The sequence below is a fragment of the Lepidochelys kempii genome, chromosome 10, assembly GCF_965140285.1.
Source record: "Lepidochelys kempii isolate rLepKem1 chromosome 10, rLepKem1.hap1, whole genome shotgun sequence".
Classification (NCBI taxonomy): Eukaryota; Metazoa; Chordata; order Testudines; family Cheloniidae; genus Lepidochelys; species Lepidochelys kempii.
The window spans coordinates 59,203,072-59,227,627 of record NC_136389.1 but is presented as its reverse complement, the minus strand read 5'-3'; the positions used below and the strand labels follow the sequence as shown (position 1 = coordinate 59,227,627).

The 24,556-nt window shown below is 42.7% G+C and overlaps 1 protein-coding gene across 3 annotated transcripts in view; it reads left to right on the top strand.

The window, feature by feature from the left end:
* The first annotated feature begins 558 nt into the window (after positions 1–558).
* Positions 559–24,556, top strand: part of CGNL1 (cingulin like 1) — a 122,889-nt gene continuing 98,891 nt past the window's right edge. For 2 of the 3 annotated variants that reach the window (XM_073303764.2, XM_073303762.2), the window contains exon 1: positions 559–915. The gene's annotated coding sequence lies outside the window, so the exon portion shown is untranslated. Of the gene's footprint in view, positions 916–7,918; positions 8,037–24,556 lie in introns of all 3 variants that reach the window. The other variant, XM_073303763.2, reaches the window with a different exon arrangement.

Sequence of the window (24,556 nt, the reverse complement as noted above, 5' to 3'; positions counted from 1 at the left end):
TCTTTCTAATCAAGCAGAAAACACTGGAAATATTATGAAAGCTTGACCTTGTGAGACTTCTAGTCTAGCTGAACTGGTTCTGAAAATCTTTCAAATGCTTAAGTGCATCTGTCTTTCCAGGTTTTCCCAGGGTACTTATTATAATGTTCTTAAGGGAGAGAGCACCTCGTTGTCTTGTTTGCTCTAGGTTACATGGCATCACCACTAGGTTAATAATTTTCTTCATCTACTACTGTACTTAACGTTTGGTTTGCACTTACCCTTCTCTATTCTTGCGGTGCTTCCCCTGTTCTCGTGAGCCCTGGTACGCTTATCAGGGTCTTACATTCCTTGAAATTAATAGAACGGAACCGTGTTTTAAACAGAGACTGGCCAGAGCTGCGAAAAGGGAGCTCTGGTCTTTTAACCAGCCGAAAGCGGAGTGTGCTGGGGCCCCGGGGGCTGGTTCTCGGGGAGGTGGTTCTCCCCACGCTCCTGCAGCCTGGTGGGACAGGGGCTGAAGCCAGTGAACAAAGCAGGGCTCAGGACCGAGGGGTTACTCCTCACACGCCGCACGACACGAGACGTGCGCACACAGCAGCCAAGGGCTCTGGCCTGAGGCGCTCACAGGCTACCACAGCCTGGGCACCGCGGGTCAAAGAGCCACCGCTCCGGTGGGGGCAGGGCAGCCCCCGCTGCTCGGAGCGCCTGTGAAGCCCCAGGGCCCGCGGCCCTGCCCGAGCGGGGAGCCCCGCCCTCGCCTCACCTGCCTGGCCCCGCGGCGTCCCTGACTCCTCCCTGGCTCGGGGTGGGGTCTCCTGGCCGGGCTGGCCCCCTCCCCGCCAGCGGAGGCGGGGAGTCGGTGCTCAGCCCTCAGCGCGGTCGTGCCTGGTTCGGGCGGAGAGCAGGGCGCTGAGGGGAGCCGGCTGCGGGCAGGTGAGAGCGCCCGAGCGGCGCCGGGGACGAGGCGGTGGCGGGGGGGCACGCGGGGCGCCTCTGTCACCGACTCCCCCCGGAAAGGGCCGTGGCCGGCCGCAGCCCCCTTCCCCGGGCACCAGCGGCTCCCGCGCCCTGCAGCCCCCGGGCAGGGAGGGCGCGCTGCTGGCCTGGGCACTTACTGCTGCCCGGGGCGGATGGGAGCGGCCTCGGTGGTCAGGGCACGGGGTGGTGTCTGCTGCCCGGGGCGGGGGGCGCGGCCGTGCTGGCCTGGGCGCTGCTGCCCGGGAGAAGGAAGGGGATGGGCTGTGGGGCGCCTGAACGCGTCGCTGTTGCTGGGAAGTTGCACTGTGGCTCCGAGTTGCTGTGCTCACTGGCTTCCTCTCCTTTACGCCGGCTTCTTCCCAAAGGCCAAGGACGTGGAGTCCTTCCCCTCGGGAACAAGCTACTCAGCACAAGACTCCTTATAAACTCATCTGACAAAAATGGGGAGGCTCCCCGGAAGCGCTGTTAATTGCACCCTTGGTAGTATTGCTTCAGGAGGGCAACGACAGCCTTGAAGTGTCCCATTAGCATTGCTTCGCTGGGTCAGCTCCACCTGGACTGTAAAGGTGGGATTGCCGGTGTTGTCTGACGCTGGTGTTTCTACCACTGTTGTACGTGGTATAGGGGTTAAAGGCTAGTAGCTACCTGGCCGCAGCTGTGCAGGAATGTAAGCTCTTTGGGGCAGAGCCTGCTCTGTGTGTTCCTATGGCCCTTAGCACAATGGGGCTCTGGCACTAGAAATGTTAAATAAGAGAAATCAAGCTCTAATTTCTGCTGCCACTGGTGGAGCTGAATCAGTAATAGCAAGGAAAGCAGGGAGAATTTTGGAGGAAATAAAAAGAAAAGGAGTACTAGTGGCACCTTAGAGACTGACCAATTTATTTGAGCATTAGCTTTCCTGAGCTACAGCTCACTTCATCGGATGCATGAAATAAAGGAAATAAAGTCAGTGAAAACCAGGCCTGTGTCTCACCAACTTCCCCTTCTTCTGGTGAAGTTCTCTGGGCAGGAACTGTATTTTCATACCTGCTGTGCAGTTCACTGGTGATACTTATAGTAATAATGTACTGGGAGGTGTTGGCCCTGCCCTTAGATTTCAGATGAGTTCATGTGATCCCATGCTGCTGGGAACACAGGTAGGGCTATCATGTATCTCAGAAGTGTGTGGGTGTGGAGTTGCATACTAGGCTGCCTGTTGGCTAGGGTTAGTGTGGGCATAATCTTAGCACCCTTGAACCATGACCCTTTGGTGGAGAGGGGGATGTGCCAACTTGTAGACACACATTCTTCTGCAGATTCCAGGGATTCCTGAAGTGGGGGCACCCCCTGACTTCTTCATCTCCCTTTTATTCTATGAATTAACTTATTTTTGAGAAGGGGATTGTGCTTGCTTTGTGTGTGTTCACTTGCATAGGAAAATCTTGGAAGATAATTTGCCCATTCATTCCTCTTCCAGTTAACCATGCGAATGATATGTTGTATGTGGTTGTATACGATGATAGCTTTATAGCGAGATCCATGCTGCCTCTGGTGAATATGGATTAGCATCAGCAGCTGGCTGAAGAACAATTTGTCACAGCTTTTACCTCTAGCCTGTACTTCCCCGCAATATGTAATTTTCTTGCTGTATGAGCTGAATTTTTGTGCAAGGTAGAATAATTTTTAAAAGGATCATTGCTGCAAATAATGGAATAGTATTCAGAGGGAAGTAATGGAAGTCCATACTTGGAGACACATGGGTTTTTGTTTTTGTTTTTTTTACCTCAACATCTCCAGTGTGCTTGACTTCTACAAATGTAGAAGACATGGTCTCTCTCCTGATGATTGTACAACATAAGACCTGGATCCTGCAAATGGATCTAGTGGGCCCTTAGGACTCCTTATGGATGTGAGGGTACACCTGAGTGGATCAGTTGCCAGGATTAGTCAGTATGCCAGATCATACTCTGACAAATCAGTTCAATTATATGGAATAGCTGCACAATAGTTAAGGTTGCATTACAAAGTTCAGTTTAATAGGAGTGTTTAACCTTTATTTTGTAAAAATCTTATTTAAATGGCCAATGCCAAAACATAGAATATAAACTTTGAGCACGATTTGAATTTTTCAGGGTGGTTTGATTAAAAATGAATTAATTAAGAGAGAATAATAATTTAGAAATCACCCCTTTTAGCAATTTTTCACTGGATTGTCTCATGCAAAACCCAGAAAAGCTTCCCAAAAGCATGGCATGTGTGACAGCCAGATGTGCTGATTTGTTGATATAATTGATACAGGCATATGAGGTCGCTATTAAAAAGTTTTGTGATAAACTGCAAATTTGATTACATTGGGTATCTGTTGGAGATGGAAATGAAAGCCTCATAGAGAGTTAGTGTGTTATCAGTATTGTTGCAGGCAATGTGAAAGTAGAAAAGAATGCACAATCTTTCCTCTTAGGTTCTTATTTCCGTTCTTTTAGGGTTTTGGATGGATAGGATGTGTTGTGCTGCAAATACTGCCACTAAACTTAGCCTTTGCTTGCTAATTTAGGCTGAAGGGCAGAATTTCAGGAAGTATAGTTTTTTTATTTTCACATATATGTTATCCACTTGTAGATTATTGCTGAAAAGCTTTGTGGAAAAAGTATATTTTCAGGAGTGATATAAAGTCAGACTAACTGAACACAAAGAGATACTGAGTAAGGAGGAATCTTGCATTAGCCAGTGCAATGGACTAGGTGATATAATAATTTTCCTCATCTCTAATTATAATTTTTGGGTTTTTTTGTTGTCATGGTAGAGTGTAGTGTATTCAGTGGTGTGTGTTTGTGCATTTCCACCAAAGTTAGGATTGTTTTTCTTGAGTCTTTCGCAGACGTGGTGTTTTCAGTTTTGTGTATTTGTTTTGTTTTTTTCCTGGAATCTTGGCTTTTGGTTAACAAGTCTGCTTTGGAAGAAAACATTTGTAATTGTTTTTCAGTAATGAAAGGTGATATGTTTTTGTTCTGAGAAGTGTCAAGATGTCTGCTATCAATGAATGTGTATCTTAGAAGGAGTCCTTGTGGCACCTTACAGACTAACAAATTTTTTTGGGCATAAGGACTCCTCGTTGTTTTCACTGAAACAGACTAACACAGCTACCCCTCTAAAACCTATCTTAGAAGGAACATTCAGCAAGGTTATAATTACCTGTATAGTTAAGTATAAGATGTTTAACATTTAGTGTAAAAATAGAATATAATAATCTTAAAATGTAGTATCTAAGAACCTACAAATAACTTGAAAATATTTAGTGTGCTGCTATGTATGCATAATGTGAGCAAACATATTTTGAAGTATCTAGAATGTTATCTCTTTAAAGTGGCTTAGAAATGGTTTTTGAAGAGCGTTTATCTTTCAGATTACTTCTGACATTTGGTGTTTGTGTAGTTCTGCACACACTGCAGTGGTTTCTGATAAAGGAAATGGTGGTATCTTCTTCATGGCTTAATTTTTTTCATATTTCTAAGATTCAAAAAAGTTCTGCAAGAGTTGCTAAGCATTTGTTTAATTAAAAAGTTTCTTTCTGGGATACATACTCATGGGATCAATCTCAGGGAACATGAAATGTTACTTGAGCATCAGTGCAATGCTAACTGTATAAAACAGTAATCTAAAATAGATTACAATAACGTAAAAAGTAAAACTGGAAATGGAAGACTAATGGGTATCCTCATTAGCACAGCCAGGAAAAATGTATTATGCACAAACTTGTGGTAATTACCGATGAGGTGATCTGTCTATGGATGTGCATTGCATTTGTCTGCTTACAATAGATGTTCTTATTCTCCATGACAGACTAGCTCCTTTTATTTAATACAATACTTATTTTTTGTTAGTCTAATAAATAGTATAATCATTTATATTATCCAAATTAATTCCTAGCAAAGCAGCACGTATCATATTTGTTATGTGTGTTATTAGATTATCAGACTTGCACTATCATTGTTCCTGACATTGCACTTATGACTAGAATGTGGGTGTGACAGGATCCCCAGGGTGCAACCTGGGGCTGTGGGACCACTATGTCCCCTTAACTCTCCAGCCTTGGCTGTCTCTCACAATGCTTTGCTAGTGACAAGCAGCAAACCCCTCCAGGCGCTGTTATCACTCAGCACAACAGCATGTAGAGCCCCACATCCAGCTGCTAGATTGCATGAATGCTCCTAGAGCTACTCATAATCACACAGAGAAAAGCACACTGCTCAAGATGAGCAGTGCAAGTTTATTAATTGGTTCACCACTTCATCAATAGAATGTGGATATATACCAGCCTTTGTAAACTTGAGCAGATTTACCAAACACTTAAGGTAAACTCACTGGTAAAGATAAACAGTAAAACAACTTTATTGACTGCAAAAGATAGATTTTAAGTGATAGGCAAAGAGTCAGAGTGGTTACCAAATTAAAATAAAATACTGTATAAGCTTGCAGTCTAAACTCTCGACCCTATTAGACTGGGCAACATCTAGATTAAGCAGTTTTCTCACCCCACTGGATATTGCAATTTATAGTACACAGGTTTCACTCTTGAAACCTGGGCCAGTCTCCTCTGTTGGAGTCTTCAGTCTCTCAGTGTCCTTGTTGTTTGCAGCATCGGTGTGGGAGAGGAGGAAAGGCCAAGCATGGGGCCACTGTGTTCTGTTTTATACCCTTAGTCCATGTGCTTGGAGAACACAAGTCCAGACGTGTCTGGTGGGCATTGCTGAGTCACCAGGCAAGGTTGAGCAATTTCCCTGGTGTGACCTTGTACAAGTGAGTCATTGCATTGTAGCTCTCTTGCTGGACGACGGCTGCTGATGGTTGTTCGACACCTGCCTGGGCATTGGTTATCCCCCTGGTTATTGTCTTTGTGGAGCTAGTGTCTGGGTGCTTCCCAAAGCAACATCATATTTTAGTGACAAACATATAACACAATTCTCATAATTTCATATGTTTTAACGATATATATATTTAGATGGAACGGTATATTTCAGCAGATCATAACCTTTCCCATGATACCTTACAAGGAATGCTTTGTATGCAATATCATAATTATATACAAATGATGAATGTGGGGGTCACAGAGTGCTCCCCTGGCATGTAGAGTGTCACAGTGGGTTTCCCTTTACAGTGGACATTTGGAAGAAATGGAACGTAACTCTCTGAGTCTAAGGTATGTCTACGCTACGTTTTGAAACCTGCAGCAGCGAGTCTCAGAGCCCGGGTCTACATATATGGGCGTGCGCTACATCGCTAAAACCAGCAGGATAGACATTATGACTCAGGATGGAACTTGGGTTCTGAAGCTCACCCTTCTCCCCAGCCGCTGAGCCCCTTTGAGACTCGCTGTTGCAGGTTTTAAAACATAATATAGATTTACCCTAATAGGTGGCTTCCTCAAACTGGGCCATGGATGCAATCAGTTTCATTTCTGTGCAGTCCTAGAAGTTTACCTCAATAGCAGGATGAAACATATTTTTATGGTGAATAAGAGTATAATGTCTATTCCAATTCCTACCCATCCTATATAGCTAAAAGTGGATCTTTTGCGGAACAGGGTTAAAGTTAGTTTGCTTGGAGGTTGCGATGTCATCTGGAATGTAAAGGTGAAATGGCATGACCTCTGACTTGAATACTTAACCCTTTGGTCATAGAGTAACATGAGATAAATGTTTTTACAAACTGGTAGTAAGACAATTAGTTAGCCTAGGCCACAAAGTTAAGCTTCCGTGCCCCTCCTGTTCTTATTATGGAAACTAGCTGTTTGTATTGTAAACTGATCAAATATGTCAAGGCTAGGAACCTGCAGAAACCTGTGATTTAAAATGGTGTATAACAATTTGAAAACAAGGATTTCATAATTGAAACACTAGCAAAACTTTAATTGTAGTGTCTTTACTATGTAATATTGTGACAGTAGATGACAAGAATAATCTTTTCATTACAAAAATAATGAGTTCCTTTTTAAATAATATTACTGTTATTATTTGTATTATTTTAGCACGTAGGAACCCTAGGTTCATATAACATCAAAATGATCTGTTCTGTCAACATTCTAGACTTATTTTTTAAACTAATTTTGTAATTTAATGCTTTCAGTAGGAATTGCACTCCAGCTTCACATAAGACTGTTATATGATATGCAAAAACCTACATGGCATTAATGTTGTGAAGTCAAACTCTCACAGTAGTAAATGAAAGAATCAGGTTGTGTTTGCAACGTTAATTTGTCCATATAAATGTATAACTTAAATATACACTAACAGCCTACTAATTAAAAAATGCTACATATGTAATATACCGTATATACTCGTTCATAAGCCGAATATTTTTGGTAAAAAAGTAATGCATCAAAGAGCTGGAGTCGGCTTATAAACGGGTCTACACCAAAATGTGATGATTTTAAACTCTATGAAATCATTGAATTGAATATCTAATACATTGTTTTGTTTACCTGGAGCGTCTGCAGGCATGGAGCCCCTCAGTTCCCTGTGGCCGTGGTTTGCCGTTCCCAGCCAATGGGAGCTGCGGGAAGTGACATTGGCTGGGAACGGCAAACCGCGGCCACAGGGAACTGAGGGGCTCCATGCCTGCAGACGCTCCAGGTAAACAAAATGTCCCAACCCGCCAGCGGCTTACCCTGACAGGCCGGGAGCCAAAGTTTACCAACTCCTGCAATATAGGGTCAGCTTATGAAAGGGTCATACAGTTTTTACTAGTTTTACCTATCCCTCTTGGGGGGATCGGCTTATAAACGAACAGGCTAATGAATGAGTATATACAGTAGTTATTGAAACCTTAACATCTGCATTTCCTGACTTTTTGGATGCTTTTTAAAATTCATACACAAATATGAGTCCTATGGTTAGACTATTTGTGTATGTAAGCCTTTGCAGGATCAGGGTCTTTACCTACAGTATATTAATGCAAGTTTTTTTTTTCTTTTTAAATATAGAAGAAGACGACTTTGGTAGCGAACCCTTGCAGTTGCACTGTGGAGTTGTGCAATGTTTGCGAACTGGCAATAACACAACAAAAACCTAATAGAAATATTTTACTGCACTTGTGCACAGGTGAATGCACTTAAAATGTTAACATATTTTTTCAAAATTTCCAGATGACATGTTTCTTATTGAGGACTAACTATAAATGAAGTTTGAACTTTTAAAAGTTCAGGCATGTTGAGTTACTTGTTCATGTAAGTTTATATAGTACTAGAAGGGAGTAAGTGATTTCTCCTCATCCTGTAAATGGAAGTGATTGAAAAGATTTTGCTCGCAAATTCCCAAAACCTTTGGACTGAAATCAAGCATTGAAAGCTTCAGCCCAAAAGAGTTTTTCAGAAAGTTATGAGTGGGGCTTACAATGAAAATTGAGGTGTAACTTGTTTGCTAACTGTAAAATATACAATAAGTTTATTATAGTACAGGGGTCAGCAACCTTTCAGAAGTGGTGTACCGAGTCTTCATTTATTCACTGTAATTTAAGGTTTCGTGGGCCAGTAATACATTTTAACGTTTTTAGAAGGTCTCTTTCTATAAGTCTTTACATACAAAAATAGTTTAGTTATATATTAAAGTAAATAAGGTTTTTAAAATGTTTAAGAAACTTCATTTAAAATTAAATTAAAATGCAGAGCCCCCCGGACTGGTGGCCAGGACCCGGGCAGCGTGAGTGCCACTGAAAATCAGCTCGCGTGCCGCAGGTTGCCTACCCCAGTTATAGTGTATGTTATGTGTCCATCACATGAGGATTTGGGAAACCGAAAAGGAGAGAGTAAAGAGCTAACCTGAAAACATATATCAGAATCTGTTTTTAGTTTTACTGTAATATTTATTGGTACCTCTTGTACTGTGGTTACCTAATAACTAATATTGATAAATGACACGTTCAGTGCATTGTTACGTTTTTTGGTTTTTTGATGAAGCCTGGCTTAAAATCAGCTCTGAATTTTTGAACTTTGCCATGAAGTTAAAGTGTAATATGAAGGAAGTACCCTGTGTTCTTTCGGGCAAAGTTGTGTTCTTTTTCTTAGAAGTTAGCCAAAAGTAGAAATTGGCTTAGCTTCACTCTACACACCATCGTATTTTACCAGTCTGTCTTCTAAATCCATTACCACAGTGATAATGACATAATAGTAATGTCTAGTCCTTCCAGCCAGTATTGTGATGGAAATTTTAAAATAGGCCCCTAATACAAGGCACATTTTGAGCCTGAGTCTGAAAAGTGCTGAGTGATTCAGGGTATAACATGGTGTATGACAGTGAATTTTCTAGGCCAACAGTATTTGCGTTATGTAGTAGATGAAGATCTGAAACAAAGCACTGTCTTTTCATGAAGAAAAGTATCTTAATGAAAGCAGAGTGCCTGAGCTGGCTGGACATGTTCACAAAGATCCTATTCTCATCTAAAGTAACCACTGTTGTATTGAAGAGATTTTCTCAGTCTAAAAAACCTGGAGAATTAATACACAGTAATGTTACATTATTTATCAGTTATGTCTGGTCTATAAATAACATAGTGAAGCACAAAAACACAGAAATGAAAAATTATGGCCCTCTACTCCTCCATTCACAGACACACACTTCATTACTAGACCACCACTGTGCATCTTTGATAGCACACTACTACCTTAACTTTGTCCCAGCAGGGATGCCAGACTCCAAATGTGAGTAAACAGGATTTTCCAGAACTGTGCAGAAAGGATAATGATCTGTTTGGTGGTGGTGGTAGGGAGTTTAGCTAAAGGATTAGTGGAAAGCTGGCATCCCTATTAGGGCATAGTTAAGGTTATGGTGTATTGTCTGTGGCATATGGTGGTTATCACTGAATGGGATCTTTGGGTTTGTGATTATGGAGCGCAGCTTGAAACTCTTAACTGACACCTACTAGCCTGAGGACTGAGCCTACTAGAGTGGGTGAATAATACCTGTGCTCTAATATCCAAAGACTATGCCCTTCCTTCCCCAAAGCTGTGCATCCTGCAATTTAAAGTGACAGGTGTATACTGTATATAATTGTAACATTTTCAGTCATTTTGTCTGTGTAATACATTTGAAAAATTGTGAATACTATTATAAGTAGTAACATATTTTAGTACATTCAAAGCACTGCACCAGAATTTGTCCGATAATATTTTCACCAGCTAGTCTGATAAGCTGCAGAGCTCGATGAATACTGTGAATAAAGTGTATGTTGAATTATTATTCAACATTAATACTGGTAAAATTCCTCAAATAATTTGTTGATTACTATTTGAGGAACCCAGTTTAATTTATTTCCTTATTTATTGCCCACTGTCTGTTAGGAGGGGTGTGGGGTGTACGAGGTGGCTCAGGGAAGGGGGTTGGGGTGCAGGAGGGGGTGCACAGGGGGGCTCAGGGCAGTGGTGCAGGGAGGGGGCTCGGGGCTTGGAGTGCAGGAGGGATGCGAGGTAGGGGATTGGGGTGCAGGAGGGGTATGGGGTATGGCAGGGGGTTGGGGTGCATGCAGGGGGCTCAGGGCAGGGAGTTGGGGTGTAGGGTGTGGGAAGAGTTCGGGGTGTGGGCTCCAGCCCAGCACTGCATACCTGGAGCAGCTCTGGGGTGGCAGCGGCGTGCACCGGGGCCAGGACAGGCTACCTGCCTGCCCCGGCCGTGCCCCACACCGCTCCGGGAAGCAGCTGGCACCACGTCCCTGGGTCCCCTGCGGGAGGGAGGGCAGAGGGCTCCGTGCGCTGCCCTTGCCTGTGGGTACCTCCCCTGAAGCTCCCATTGGCCACGGTTCCCCATTCCCCCAGGAGCAATCCTGAGGGGCCGGATCCAGCCCTTGGGCCGTAGTTTGCCCACCCCTGTGTTAGGTGCTTTCCAGACAGGTGAGACGGCACAGTGCCTGCCCTTTGGAGCTTGCACCCTAAGGATCTCTCTTGGTCTTATATTCCACATCACTTCTGTTTTTCCTACCATGTCTTTTCCTATCTTTTGTCTTCAGTGACCTGTTTCCCTCTTTCTTCTGACTCCTTTGTCTTCCCCTCCCCAACACATTAATTACATTCTCTACTTCCTCCCCTATTTTTTCTTTTCCTCTCCCATTTCTCCCCCAAATCATACTTTTCATATCATGCTTTTCTTTTCTAATTTATCCCATCATTTCTCCCTGTCTTTCTTCCACCCTCTTGCACCCATCCAGGCATAAGGCTTGGAAATCGGGTTAGTCAACTACAGCCAGAGGACTAAACGTACTAGCCACAGACTGGTATTAAAGATGGGGAATATTGTTATCCAAATGCAACACTCGGGTGGGAAACTAATCCCAGTTGCTGGGGTTCTTGTTAGGGTGCTGATCATGCTCTCTAAATCTGCTCAAGGATGGGGGGAATGCAGGCAGCTGCCATTCCCACCCCTATTCCGAACTCGGCAGAGGTTTCCGCTGGGGGAAGGGATGTGCAGTCCAAGAGGATGAAAATTGTCCCTCCTGAGATCTTGGAAATTAGTTTGAAAACAATAAGAACAAAAACATACCTCAAGGCTTTAGTAACTTCTCAGAGCTGTCCCGTCCCAGGAGGAAGTCTGCAGGGGCAGAAGCCCAGGGCTCCTGCAGCCTCCAGACTTGCTCAGTGCTACACACCGATGAAGTGAACTGTAGCTCACAAAAGCTTATGCTCAAATAAATTTGTTAGTCTCTAAGGTGCCACAAGTACTCCTTTTCTTTATGCTGATGTGGATGGTGATTTCCTCCAATGGAGTTCCCCTCCATAGGTGTTTCTGTGGGAGCCCAAGGTACTGTCCCTGTATCATTTTTGATGACTTGCATCTTTTTGGCAAGTGGGTGTCTGATAAATTTAAAGTCTGTCCTGCCAGGATGCGTTTTTCTTTCTGGAGAAAGAGCATTCTTTTTCTTTGATTTCTCCTGGCCCCCACTTTCTGAACCTAGGGTGGACTTGAGAGCCTTAGTTCCAACCTGTAACATCCATACTGCTATTTTTGACGCACTAGCTTGAGCTCCACTAGCATGAGTCTGTCTTCCCAAACTGGGAGGCTTGCTCCCATCTGCAGTGTAGACATACCCTAGGAGGCTGAGTGGGAAAAGGGGGACTGTGGTACTCTGATTCTGACACAAGATCTGGGATAAATCTCCTCAATGAACAGTTCTCTTTCCTACTTTGCTGCTTATCCTCACACTGCAGAGAAATTAACAAAATTCCTGTCAGGTTCACTGATGCCAACAGATTCTTCAGTAACAACAGTGAGAACCAATGGTGATTGGTTTCCCCTCTTTTGCATGCTGGTAAAGCAATAGTAGCAGCAGAGGAACTGGGGCTGGCTGGTTGCAGACTCAGGAAGACAGCACTTTATTAATTTTACTGCTGTTTTAGGTTTCTTTCTTTCTTGAAAGCTTAGATTCTGTAGATGAAAATTTACCAAAAAATGTTTCCTATTCGCCTCAGGTGAAGGGATTTTTCTAACCCCAACAGAGATTGTTGGGTTACTATTTATGCTGCCATAAGTGGAAAATATTACTTGCTCATGGAATAATTATTTCAGACATGTTCGTCTGAGCAGATTAACAAACTTCAGAATCTATTTTGACCTCAGCTGTGTGTTAGTGGAGATAAATCTAAATGGCAAAATTTTTCACTGTGGTTGAATATTGCAATTTAATGTTTAAACTTGAGAAACTAGCAGGAGGACTGCATGGGTAGAAGATTTAGTGAAGTGGTAGTCATGGAGTCCCCAGTGTTTGGGATTAGAGCACAGTGAATTTGCTTTGACCGTGTACCATCTCTGCCAACAGGGTTGGCAGTCTCATTGAAGGAGTTTATCCAAGTGTAGTTCTATTTTAAGTAGAATGGAATGGATGATGAAATCCACAGCCAAACATTTTAAATACACTTTAAATACTTATTTTTTCACATGTGCCTCTAAACATTGGATCCGCTGTATTTGAATTACATTGTTCCATTATTTGTCCTGCTGAGACACACTATTCAATTTAGAATGTAAACCTTAATTTCAGATATGATGTAATAAGGGTGCCTTTTTCATGTCCACTTATTTTATAACATATTTTGTTGTATTAGAAGACAAATGTAGCATTCCATTCTGTCCTAGGGGAAAGTGATGGTGAGACTTTCTGCAAAGTACTTTCATTTAAAAGACAAAAACTCAATGTGGTTGGTCACACCAGAAGATGTCTGAGTCATTAGCACATTCACTGACTTGTACAGGGTCCTCCCATGCTCTGCCATGCAGGAATGCTAAAAGTTATTAATATTCAGATAGCCCTGTGACACTCAAAGATCTGTGCATAACAGACTCCAGAAGGCAGGAATCTAGGAATCCTCAATTTTACATTAGACACATTCACCATTCTAATGATGCATAAACATAGAATTAAAAACTATAAGTACAGATACTATAACAATGAAAGTGTGACTAGTTGGGTAAAAATGGCAATGCTCATAAATTCAGTATTAAAACACACACACGCACCTTTCCCAGAAAATAGTTATCAGCAAGAAGCAACCATTTGGAAAGTTTTAGCACTTTTTGAGCTATCTTAGGGCAATAAACAGATTTTTAAGACTTCAAGTAGAAAAGTATACACATGTGAACACACATACTTATTACCGTTATGTTAATACAAACATGGATGAACAGATTTTTCTTAGTTTCAAAGTAAAAAGGCATCATATGCAAAAGTGATAAAGTTTGAGCTTTACTGGGCGGGGCAGGGGGAGCTACTTTCAGTGATGAGAACCTTATACTAGCTGCATTAAGCCCCTTTGAAGGGCTCAGCATGGTTATAGCAAATGTGGCTATATGCAGTCCTTTTTAAGACTGGGGCATTAGTTACTAGTGTTACTCACATGGAAAGAATGTTACACCTGTGCTCTCCAGGTTGCTCCAGCAGCAGGAGCCTTTATTTCTGAATACAAATCAGGGGGTTGGTTTAGCACTATCAAGCTCCATGCAAGACTTGACTAATTTACCTGACACTGGTCTGAGGACTTACAGCCTAGTCTGCAATAGAAAAGGTTTGCCTGTATAACCATACTGGCATAGAGATACTGACAAACTCTCCTACTCTAAACATAGATTATACTAGCATAAAGGCATTTCTGCTGGTATAGTTTACACCAGTTTTGTAAGTGAAATAAGCTATACCAGCAAAAGCACTCTTATGCCAACAGAACTGTCTACACAAGGACTTTTGCTGGCATAGGAATGTTGGGGGCAGGGCAGGGGGCGGGAATGCCACTCCTAACTGACGTTTTTATGGTGGCGAAAGTTTCTAAGCCATTAGCCAAGGTGAAAAATATCTATGCAGCCACTGTCCCTGTAATTTAAAGAAATAAAACAATGTGTACCATTTACAATAGACTGACTGAAAATGTTACCATTAATGACAGCTATCTATGGAATGAACTTTTATTGTTTATTATTTGTAATTGATTACCTGTCTTGCTAAATATTCCTTTCTTTCAGGCATCACTCCACTTGCTCTCTTATTTCCTATTATAGATCATGGGTTATCTTTTCTTGCATTTTTTAATTGTCTACATCCAAAATTTGGACTGCTTTACTTCTACCAGCATAGTTAAAGCAATACAAATCCTGTGGGATGCACATTGGTATAAAGGTAGTTATATGGTTATAGCTTATTCTTGTTCATGAAGGCGAATAAGTTATACTGGTAAAAGTCACCTTTATACTAGTAGAACTGCATCCACCCTAGGGGTTATACCAATCCAAAAACTGTGTTAGACCTCTCCTCAGAGTCTGTTTCCTTGTTTTATTTCTCCCTCCAACCTGGAGAATGCTGCTGCTATTTATTATTATTCCTAATTTATAGCTTGATAGTGGGGGAAGAGGACAGAAAATATAGAGGAGGAAGTTAGATCACACTACATATGGAAAGAAAGAGAGAGGAATATTTGATGTGGTGGGAGAGACAAATACCAGCACTGAAAACAAGACAAGAAAAGATACACCATGATCTATTTAAAAAAAAGAAAGGAGTAGATAAGAGGTCGTTCAATATTTTAATTAATGACTTGGATAACAGTGGAGAGTATGCTAATAAAATTTATAGATGACACTATGCAGGGAGGGTTTGCAAGCACTTTGGAGGACAGGATTAGAATTTAAAAGGACCTTGATAAATTGGAGAATTGGTCTGGAATGAGCAAGATGAAATGTAGTAAAGTCAAGTGCAAAGTACTGCACTTAAGAAAGAAAAATCAAATGAACAACTACATTTAAGTGGTAGTTCTGCTGAAAGGGATCTGGAGGTTATAGTGGATCACAAATTTACTATAAGCCAATTATGTGATGTAGTTGTGATAAAGGCTAATATTCTGGGTGTATTGACAGGAGTGTTGTACCTGGGACCTGAGAGGTTCATTCCACTCTACTTGCTCCAGTAAGGTCTCAGCTTGAGTGCTGTGTCCAGTTTTGGATGCCAAACTTTCACAAAGATGTGTACAAATTGGAGAGAGTCCAGAGACGAACTATAAAAGTGTTAGAAGGTTTAGAAAACCTGAGCTATGAAGAAAGATTAAAAAAACTGGGTATGTTTAGTCTTGAGAAAAGAAGACTGAGGAGGGACCTGATAACAATCTTAAAATATGTTAAGGGTTATTGTAAAGAGGACAGTGATCTATTGTTCTCTGTGTTCATTGAAGGTAGGACAAGAAGTAATAAGCTTAATCTGCAGCAAGGAAGATTTAGGTTAGATATTAGGAAAAACTTTCCAACTTCAAGAATAGTTTAGCACTAAATAGGTTACCAAGGGAGGCTGTGGAATCCCCACCACTGGAGTTAAGAACAGGTTAGACCAGGGGTTCTCAAACATTTTTGCTGGGTCCCGCTTTGAAAATACTTCAGGCTGTGATGATAACTCTCCCCCCACTTCCTCCCCCCCACCCAAAAAAGTGTTAGCAAATCACTGTATATACTCATAGGAGCACTAAATGAAGCGTGTAATCATTATCCCTCCAGTGGAAGGTGCTGAAGCCTTTAAAAAAGTGTAAACCAACAGTTTTTATGAATAAATATGTGGGTATTTAAGAAACACAGTTTTTGAAAAAAGAAAATTGGCAACAGGGTACAGTTTGGAGAGCTGGAAGCCTTTTCCAGTGATTGTGGCAATAACCATAGCATTGTCCAAGGCCTGTTGCTTTATACACAACTATATACAAACAAGTATCTGGACACCTAATGTGAGGGGTGCTGCTATTTTGAAGCACAAAGTTTTTTCAATCGCAACTCCAGGGAACTGAGGCAGACTCTTAAATCGGTTCTCCACATTCACTGTCTGGCTGCCTGGCTCTGAAGGAAGTGCCACCGCCAGTAGCATAGGGTGACCAGGTGCCTGGTTTTCGACCCGAAACCCGATCAAAAAGGGATCCTGGTGGCTCTGATCAGCACCACTGACCAGGCCGTTGACTATCCGATTGACAGCGTTGTACAGCGGGGCTAGCAGGCTCTCTGCTAGCCTCCGCGCCGCTCCCAGGAAGCAACCAGCATGTCCCCCACTCTGGCTTCTACATGTAGGGGCAGCCAGTGGGTTCCAGATGCTGCCACTGCCCCAAGCACCACTCCCATTGGTCGGGAACTGCGGCCAATAGGAGCTACGGGGGCGGTGCCTGTGGACGGGGCAGTGCGCAGAGCCGCCTGGCCACGCCTCTGTGTAGGAGCTGGAGGGGGGACATGTTGCTGCTTCTGGGAGCTGCTAGAGGTAAGTGCTGCCTGAAGCCCGCATCCCGACCCCCCTCCTGGGCCCTGGCCTCAGCCCTGATCCCCCTCCTGCCCTCTGAACCTCTTGATCCCAGCCTAGAGCACCCTCCCATACTCCGAACCCCTCATCCCCAGACCCACCCCAGAGCCTTCACTCCCCAAGCTCTGATCCGCCTCCTGCCCTCCGAACCCTTCTGCCTAGGCCCGGAGCCCCCTCCCATACTCTGAACCCCTTGGCTCCACCTCCGTAGCCTGGAGCCCCCTCCTGCACCCAAAACCCCTCATCCCTGGCCCCACCCCAGCCGAAGCCCGCACCCCCTCTCGCATCCCAACCCACCGACTCTGCCTGGAGCCCCCTCCCACACTCTGAACTCCTAATTTCTGGTCCCACCCCGGAGCCTGCACCCCCAAACGGAGCCCTCACCCCCTCCTGCACCCCAGCCCCCTGAGCCAGCCCGGTGAAAGTGAGCCAGTGAGTGAGGGTGGGGAGAGTGAGCGACAGAGAAAGGGGTGGATGGAGTGAGTGGGGGCAGGGCCTCAGGGAGGGGGCGGGGAGGAGAACAGGTGGGGCAGGGGGCGGGGCAAGGATGTTCAGTTTTGTGTAAGTAGAAAGTTGGCAACCTTAAGCAGCAGCGCAGAAGTAACGGTGGCATTGCCAGCAGCAGCCGCCACTCTCACGGCCCCCTTCCAATGAACCTTTTTTAGTCGGGACCCCCAGTTTTAGAAATGCTGTCCTATGCCTTCTAGGTCTGTTGTGACATGTTGGCTGAGTGTGATGATGTCATTTCATTGTCTTATGATCTCTGAGTTTAGGGCCCTAGGCATAGGCCTATTGTGCTTAGTCCTTAATCCAGCCAGGTTTGCGTGTTTAAAATTGCATGGTTGATTTAGTTAAAAGGAACTAGCCGATATGAAGTTAAGAGTTTAAAGAATACAATGATAATTAAGACAGTTTAACCCCAGAGAAATGAGAATGATCCCCAGCTGAAGAAATGAAGGGGACACAGAGGCGTAAAGAGAAGAGAAAGATCTGAAAAACAAATGCAGTAATTTTAATCAAGATTTGGTAATGGCAATGAAAAATAAGTTTGATTTCTTCTGTGATGGCACCAGTGTGGTAGACAGTGTTGCCCTGCTTTGGTGAATCAAACTATGAGGAAAAGTTCTCAGTTTTAATGAGGGGAAAGAATTTGCTGAAGCTTTTTGCTGGGTGTATCTGTTTCTTTCCCCTGATGCCTGGGGAATGTCTAAACAAACAGTAATATATCTCTGAACATTCAAGGAAACTGGGATTTATTATTTGTGTCTGAATGACTAACAGGTGAAAGAAATCCACAAGATAACTTGCATAAATACTGAACTGTAATGATTACAGAGGCACACAACACCATATATGTATATGTGTGTGTGTTTGTGTGTTTAAAGTATATGTGTGTGTACATAGAAGATTGCGTTCCATTTTGAATTTAAGGATTCAACTTTTATTATTTATGAAAAATACAGCATAGTCTCCCCAAAATTATAGGAAGTACTCATCAAGTATAGAATGAATTTTCTGAGAACAAGTGAATCCATTAATTGAGTTGAGTTAAAATTAATTTTAAAATGGGCCTTTAAGCATCTATCAGTCTTTTTTTGTCCCGAATGATCTTAGTAATGGAATAACACAGGCCCTTCAAATTTTCCATATGGTTAATATGCATTACAATCTTGTGCATAGGCTATATGTGAAAAAATTGCTTGTAGTTAAGCTGAATTATTGATGATTGTTGTACCTATTCGTTAAAACTGTATAGGCTACGAATAACTCCGTTCAAAAGACATGGGGTCTATTGTGACAGCAGAGGCAACTGAATGAATCCCACCCTTCTTGTGCATCTAATTTGCATGCCAAACTTCTACTGGTTGTGATGAGTCAGTGATATAAGGGAGATGTGCATGTGTTCATAATTCTTACGGCATATTACTTGGCCCAACTGTCGCTGTTCTTTAAGGGTTCCATAGTTACATGCTAGCTTGGCCATCAGTGCTTGAAAGGCACCTCATAGCGCTGCTGCCTCAACTTCTGTGTACAAAGAGCTAGCACTGCTGAAGAGACAGAGGGAGGTGTGGGTGGGGAGCCCCACAAGCACAGAAACATTGGGACTCTGGGACTAGGCTTCCCCATCCCTTCATATAGTGCTGACTTCACTACACAGTTCTCTAAATAAGTACACCGGATGCCAGTTAAGTGCCAGACTTACTGGTACACTTCGGCTGCTTTGGAACACTTTGGCTGCTTTGTACTACTTTGATGATGGGCAAAGCAGCTGCAAGCCCATTTCAACTAGAATACCACATGGTAAAAACTATTTTTGGGTTTCTTGTTTTGTGTTTGTGTATAAATTTAAAAAGCAGCCAATTCCTAGACAAAAACTACATTCAAATGGAGTTAATGTTGAGAGTCAAGATCAGTAACTTAAAGGTAAAAATCATTACCATGATATTGTAATTATCCCCAACCCAAACCAAGAATTACAAACCCAAGGGAATGCAAAGTTAGTTACAGTTAAAAGATATCCAAGCATATTAAAGCAGGGAAATGCATAATTAAGACTTCTAAACATATTTGGGTTGCTTTTAATTGAAACCTTAACTGAATTTCCTGAGTTTGTAGTGAAAACTGGGCTAAGGGACTCGATCTGTAAAATGAAGGGGGAAAAAAATGTAGAATAATATTTTGAACTGAAGGTAAATAAGCAGAAACATGAGGAAACAAACAGCATATATTGCATTTACTGATTTTAAAAAAATCTATTATGTGCCCATTGCTGGAGCATGTGGGCCTGATGGAAAGCAGACTTCGACTCCCTCAGGGAACGGATGGCCAGGATCCCCTGGGGGACTAACTTGAAGGGGAAAGGAGTCCAGGAGAGCTGGCTGTATTTCAAGGAATTCCTGTTGAGGTTACAGGGACAAACCATCCCGATGAGTCGAAAGAATAGTAAATATGGCAGGTGACCAGCTTGGCTTAATGGTGAAATCCTAGCGGATCTTAAACATAAAAAAGAAGCTTACAAGAAGTGGAAGGTTGGACATATGACCAGGGAAGAGTATAAAAATATTGCTCGGGCATGTAGGAATGTTATCAGGAGGGCCAAATCGCACCTGGAGCTGCAGCTAGCCAGAGATGTCAAGAGTAACAAGAAGGGTTTCTTCAGGTATGTTGGCAACAAGAAGAAAGCCAAGGAATGTGTGGGCCCCTTACTGAATGAGGGAGGCAACCTAGTGACAGAGGATGTGGAAAAAGCTAATGTACTCAATGCTTTTTTTGCCTCTGTTTTCACTAACAAGGTCAGCTCCCAGACTGCTGCGCTGGGCATCACAAAATGCGGAAGAGATAGCCAGCCCTCTGTGGAGATAGAGGCGGTTAGGGACTATTTAGAAAAGCTGGACGTGCACAAGTCCATGGGGCCGGACGAGTTGCATCCGAGAGTGCTGAAGGAATTGGCGGCTGTGATTGCAGAGCCACTGGCCATTATCTTTGAAAACTCGTGGCGAACCGGGGAAGTCCCGGATGACTGGAAAAAGGCTAATGTAGTGCCAATCTTTAAAAAAGGGAAGAAGGAAGATCCTGGGAACTACAGGCCAGTCAGCCTCACCTCAGTCCCTGGAAAAATCATGGAGCAGGTCCTCAAAGAATCAATCCTGAAGCACTTGCATGAGAGGAAAGTGATCAGGAACAGCCAGCATGGATTCACCAAGGGAAGGTCATGCCTGACTAATCTAATCGCCTTTTATGATGAGATTACTGGTTCTGTGGATGAAGGGAAAGCAGTGGATGTATTGTTTCTTGACTTTAGCAAAGCTTTTGACACGGTCTCCCATAGTATTCTTGTCACCAAGTTAAGGAAGTATGGGCTGGATGAATGCACTATAAGGTGGGTAGAAAGCTGGCTAGATTGTCGGGCTCAACGGGTAGTGATCAATGGCTCCATGTCTAGTTGGCAGCCGGTATCAAGTGGAGTGCCCCAAGGGTTGGTCCTGGGGCCGGTTTTATTCAATATCTTCATAAATGATCTGGAGGATGGTGTGGATTGCACTCTCAGCAAATTTGCGGATGATACTAAACTGGGAGGAGTGGTAGATACGCTGGAGGGGAGGGATAGGATACAGAAGGACCTAGACCAATTGGAAGATTGGGCCAAAAGGAATCTGATGAGGTTCAATAAGGATAAGTGCAGGGTCCTGCACTTAGGACGGAAGAACCCAATGCACAGCTACAGACTAGGGACCGAATGGCTAGGCAGCAGTTCTGCAGAAAAGGACCTAGGGGTGACAGTGGACGAGAAGCTGGATATGAGTCAGCAGTGTGCCCTTGTTGCCAAGAAGGCCAATGGCATTTTGGGATGTATAAGTAGGGGCATAGCGAGCAGATCGAGGGACGTGATCGTTCCCCTCTATTCGACATTGGTGAGGCCTCATCTGGAGTACTGTGTCCAGTTTTGGGCCCCACACTTCAAGAAGGATGTGGATAAATTGGAGAGAGTCCAGCGAAGGGCAACAAAAATGATTAGGGGACTGGAACACATGAGTTATGAGGAGAGGCTGAGGGAGCTGGGATTGTTTAGCCTGCAGAAGAGAAGAATGAGGGGGGATTTGATAGCTGCTTTCAACTACCTGAAAGGGGGTTCCAAAGAGGATGGCTTTAGACTGTTCTCAATGGTAGCAGATGACAGAACGAGGAGTAATGGTCTCAAGTTGCAGTGGGGGAGGTTTAGATTGGATATTAGGAAAAACTTTTTCACTATGAGGGTGGTGAAACACTGGAATGCGTTACCTAGGGAGGTGGTAGAATCTCCTTCCTTAGAGGTTTTTAAGGTCAGGCTTGACAAAGCCCTGGCTGGGATGATTTAACTGGGAATTGGTCCTGCTTCAAGCAGGGGGTTGGACTAGATGACCTTCTGGGGTCCCTTCCAACCCTGATATTCTATGATTCTATGATGCTGTTTGGGTACTAAAACTACCTATTGGGATAGGTCCCCAGGCTTGTCTCCAGTAGACTTTTGTACCTCAAGTTAATTGATTACCCATTAACTCGAGGTGCCAAACGTGTCTGTAAAGTCTAGTGTGGATAATCCCCATTCGCTTGTTCCAGGCTACAAACATTTGTTCTCTATCCAAGGAATCAGCCTTGTATACTATTTTAGATGAATGGTTATATAAAGCTCTTTTTATAAAGCCTGGTCTAGACACAGTTGTCCCAGTATAATCATAGAATATCAGAGTTGGAAGGGACCTGAGGAGGTCATCTAGTCCAACCTCCTGCTCAGAGCAGGACCAATCCCCAACTAAATCATCCCAGCCAGGGCTTTGTCAAGCCTGACCTTAAAAACCTCTAAGGAAGGAGATTCCACGACCTCCCTAGGTAATGCATTCCAGTGCTTCACCACCCTCCTAGTGAAAAAGTTTTTCCTGATATCCAACCTAAACCTCCTCACTGCAACTGAGACCATTACTCCTTGTTCTGTCATCTGCTACCACTGAGAACAGTCTAGATCCATCCTCTTTGGAACCCCCTAATCATTTTTGTTGCCCTCTGCTGGATGCTTTCCAATTTTTTCACATTCTTCTTGTAGTGTGGGACCCAAAATTGGACACACTACTCCAGATGAGGCCTCACCAATGTCGAATAGAGGGAAATGATTACATCCCACGATCTGCTGGCAATGCCCCTACTTATACCTCCCAAAATGCCGTTGGCCTTCTTGGCAACAAGGGCACGCTGTTGATTCATATCCAGCTTCTCGTCCACTGTAACCCCTAGGTCCTTTTCTGCAGAACTGCTGCCGAGCCATTCGGTCCCTAGTCTGTAGTGGTGCATGGGATTCTTCCATCCTAAGTGCAGGACTTGCACTTGTCCTTGTTGAACCTCATCAGATTTCTTTTGGCCCAATCCTCTAATTAGTCTAGGTCTCTCTGTAGCCTATCCCTACCCTCCAGTGTATCTACCTCTCCTCCCCATTTAGTGTCACCTGCAAACTTGCTGAGGGTGCAATCCACGCCATCCTCCAGATCATTAATGAAGATATTGAACAAAACTGGCCCCAGGACCATAACTATGTCAGTTATGGGTAGAAAATTTATTTCTTTATTTACTGATATAGTTATACGAGTTTATCCCCTAGTGTGAATACAGGTGTACTGGTACAAAGGTGCCTTCTACTGATGTAGTTTATTCTTGTTTCTGAATCCAAATAAACTATATACTGGTATAACTGCGATTCACACAAGGGATGTTGTACAGCTTTAACTATAACCAATATTATTTAAGCAGTACAATTATTGTATGTAGACAAGGCCTCAGGTTCTCTTTGAAGGAATTTGTTTTTTATCACCCTTTAAGGAATATAAAGACGTTTTGTGTCCTTGCAGCACTGGCAAAGCATCCCTAAACAGACTGAGAGCAGTCTTTGTTTACATTTCTGTAAGAAAGATTTTCTGAAAGACTTTCTTTTACAAACTTCAGATTTTGCCTCTAGGCTTCTAAAAATATGTACAGGATACTCTATTTATTTACACAACAATGATATCATTGAGCTGTATTAAGATAATTTCTTTTGGAACAAAATAAAAAGCTTTCAAGATTCACAATTGGAGGAAAATGTAGTAAAACAACGAAAAACCTCTTGTGGAGAAAGGGTGGGTCGTATCAGATGTTTGGATACAAACCAGCTATTGTACTTGAAAGTACAAACTTCTTTTAGAACCTGTAAGTGTCCCCATATTATTCAGCTATAGTTGTTGCCATTTTTTTGGTTGTACTTTAACAGGATTATACAAAATCAGCATTAGCAGTAGAAGACAAAATTCTACTTAGTAGCATAGCTGGGTACACATTTCTCTTCAATTCTTTTGTAAGTTTGGGAGAAAATCAAAGGAGAAATTGAATGTGAGCATATATATACAATTAATACTGAGATAAGTGTTTAGAGTTTGGGTTTGGGGTTTTTTTTTAGTATTCGAAGATCCATTAGGGCCTTGTACATACAGAGAAGTTGTACTGCTTTAACTATCCGGTTCAGCTAAAGTAGTAGAACCCGGCAAGTGTGGGTGCCATTATACTGGATAAAAGTGTTTTATACTTCTATAGCTTATCTTGTACTAGAAGGGAAATAAGTTTATATTAATATAAGCACACTGATATTGGTATAACTGTATCTACATTGGAGATTGTACTAGTATAATTATTTCCATTAAAAAAAAAACAACCCAGCCCCAGCTAACGCTATTATATTGATAACAAAATCTGTATGTAGACCAGGATGAATAGAAACAGAAAAATTACAGAAGAATAAATTGTATTCACAATTACATTTTAGATTCATGATGGTTTATAAATTGGTAGAATTTAATTTAATTACAGATTTGCTTTTGATTAACATTTGGTGTATTTGGAAATGTCCTTTTTTCTGGCTTAAAATGATGGCTTTTTTATTTAATAATATAAAATTAATAGCATGACAGTAATACATCATAATTCAGTGTGTTGTAGGAAAAAGTCAGGAGGTTACAATTAAAAAATAAAGCTTTAATTTTTGCAGTAAGCAAGGCCAATAGATAAGTCTCCTGTATTGTCACCTGGTGACAGGTGTACTGACATTCTAACTAATGGATTGAGTATTAGTAATGTAAAGAAAATGGATAATTTAAAGAAATAGTTGTTTAAAGAAAACTGTTTTGAGTCAGTTCGATATTGAACTGCATTTTCCCATAGTGGCACATTGCCTTAGGAGAGATGCAATTCAGAAGCCTGATGCTCCCATTCTCCCCTGTGGGCCAGGCTCCATGGCTGGACTATATATCTCCCATAAGGAACCTAGAGTCATGTGACT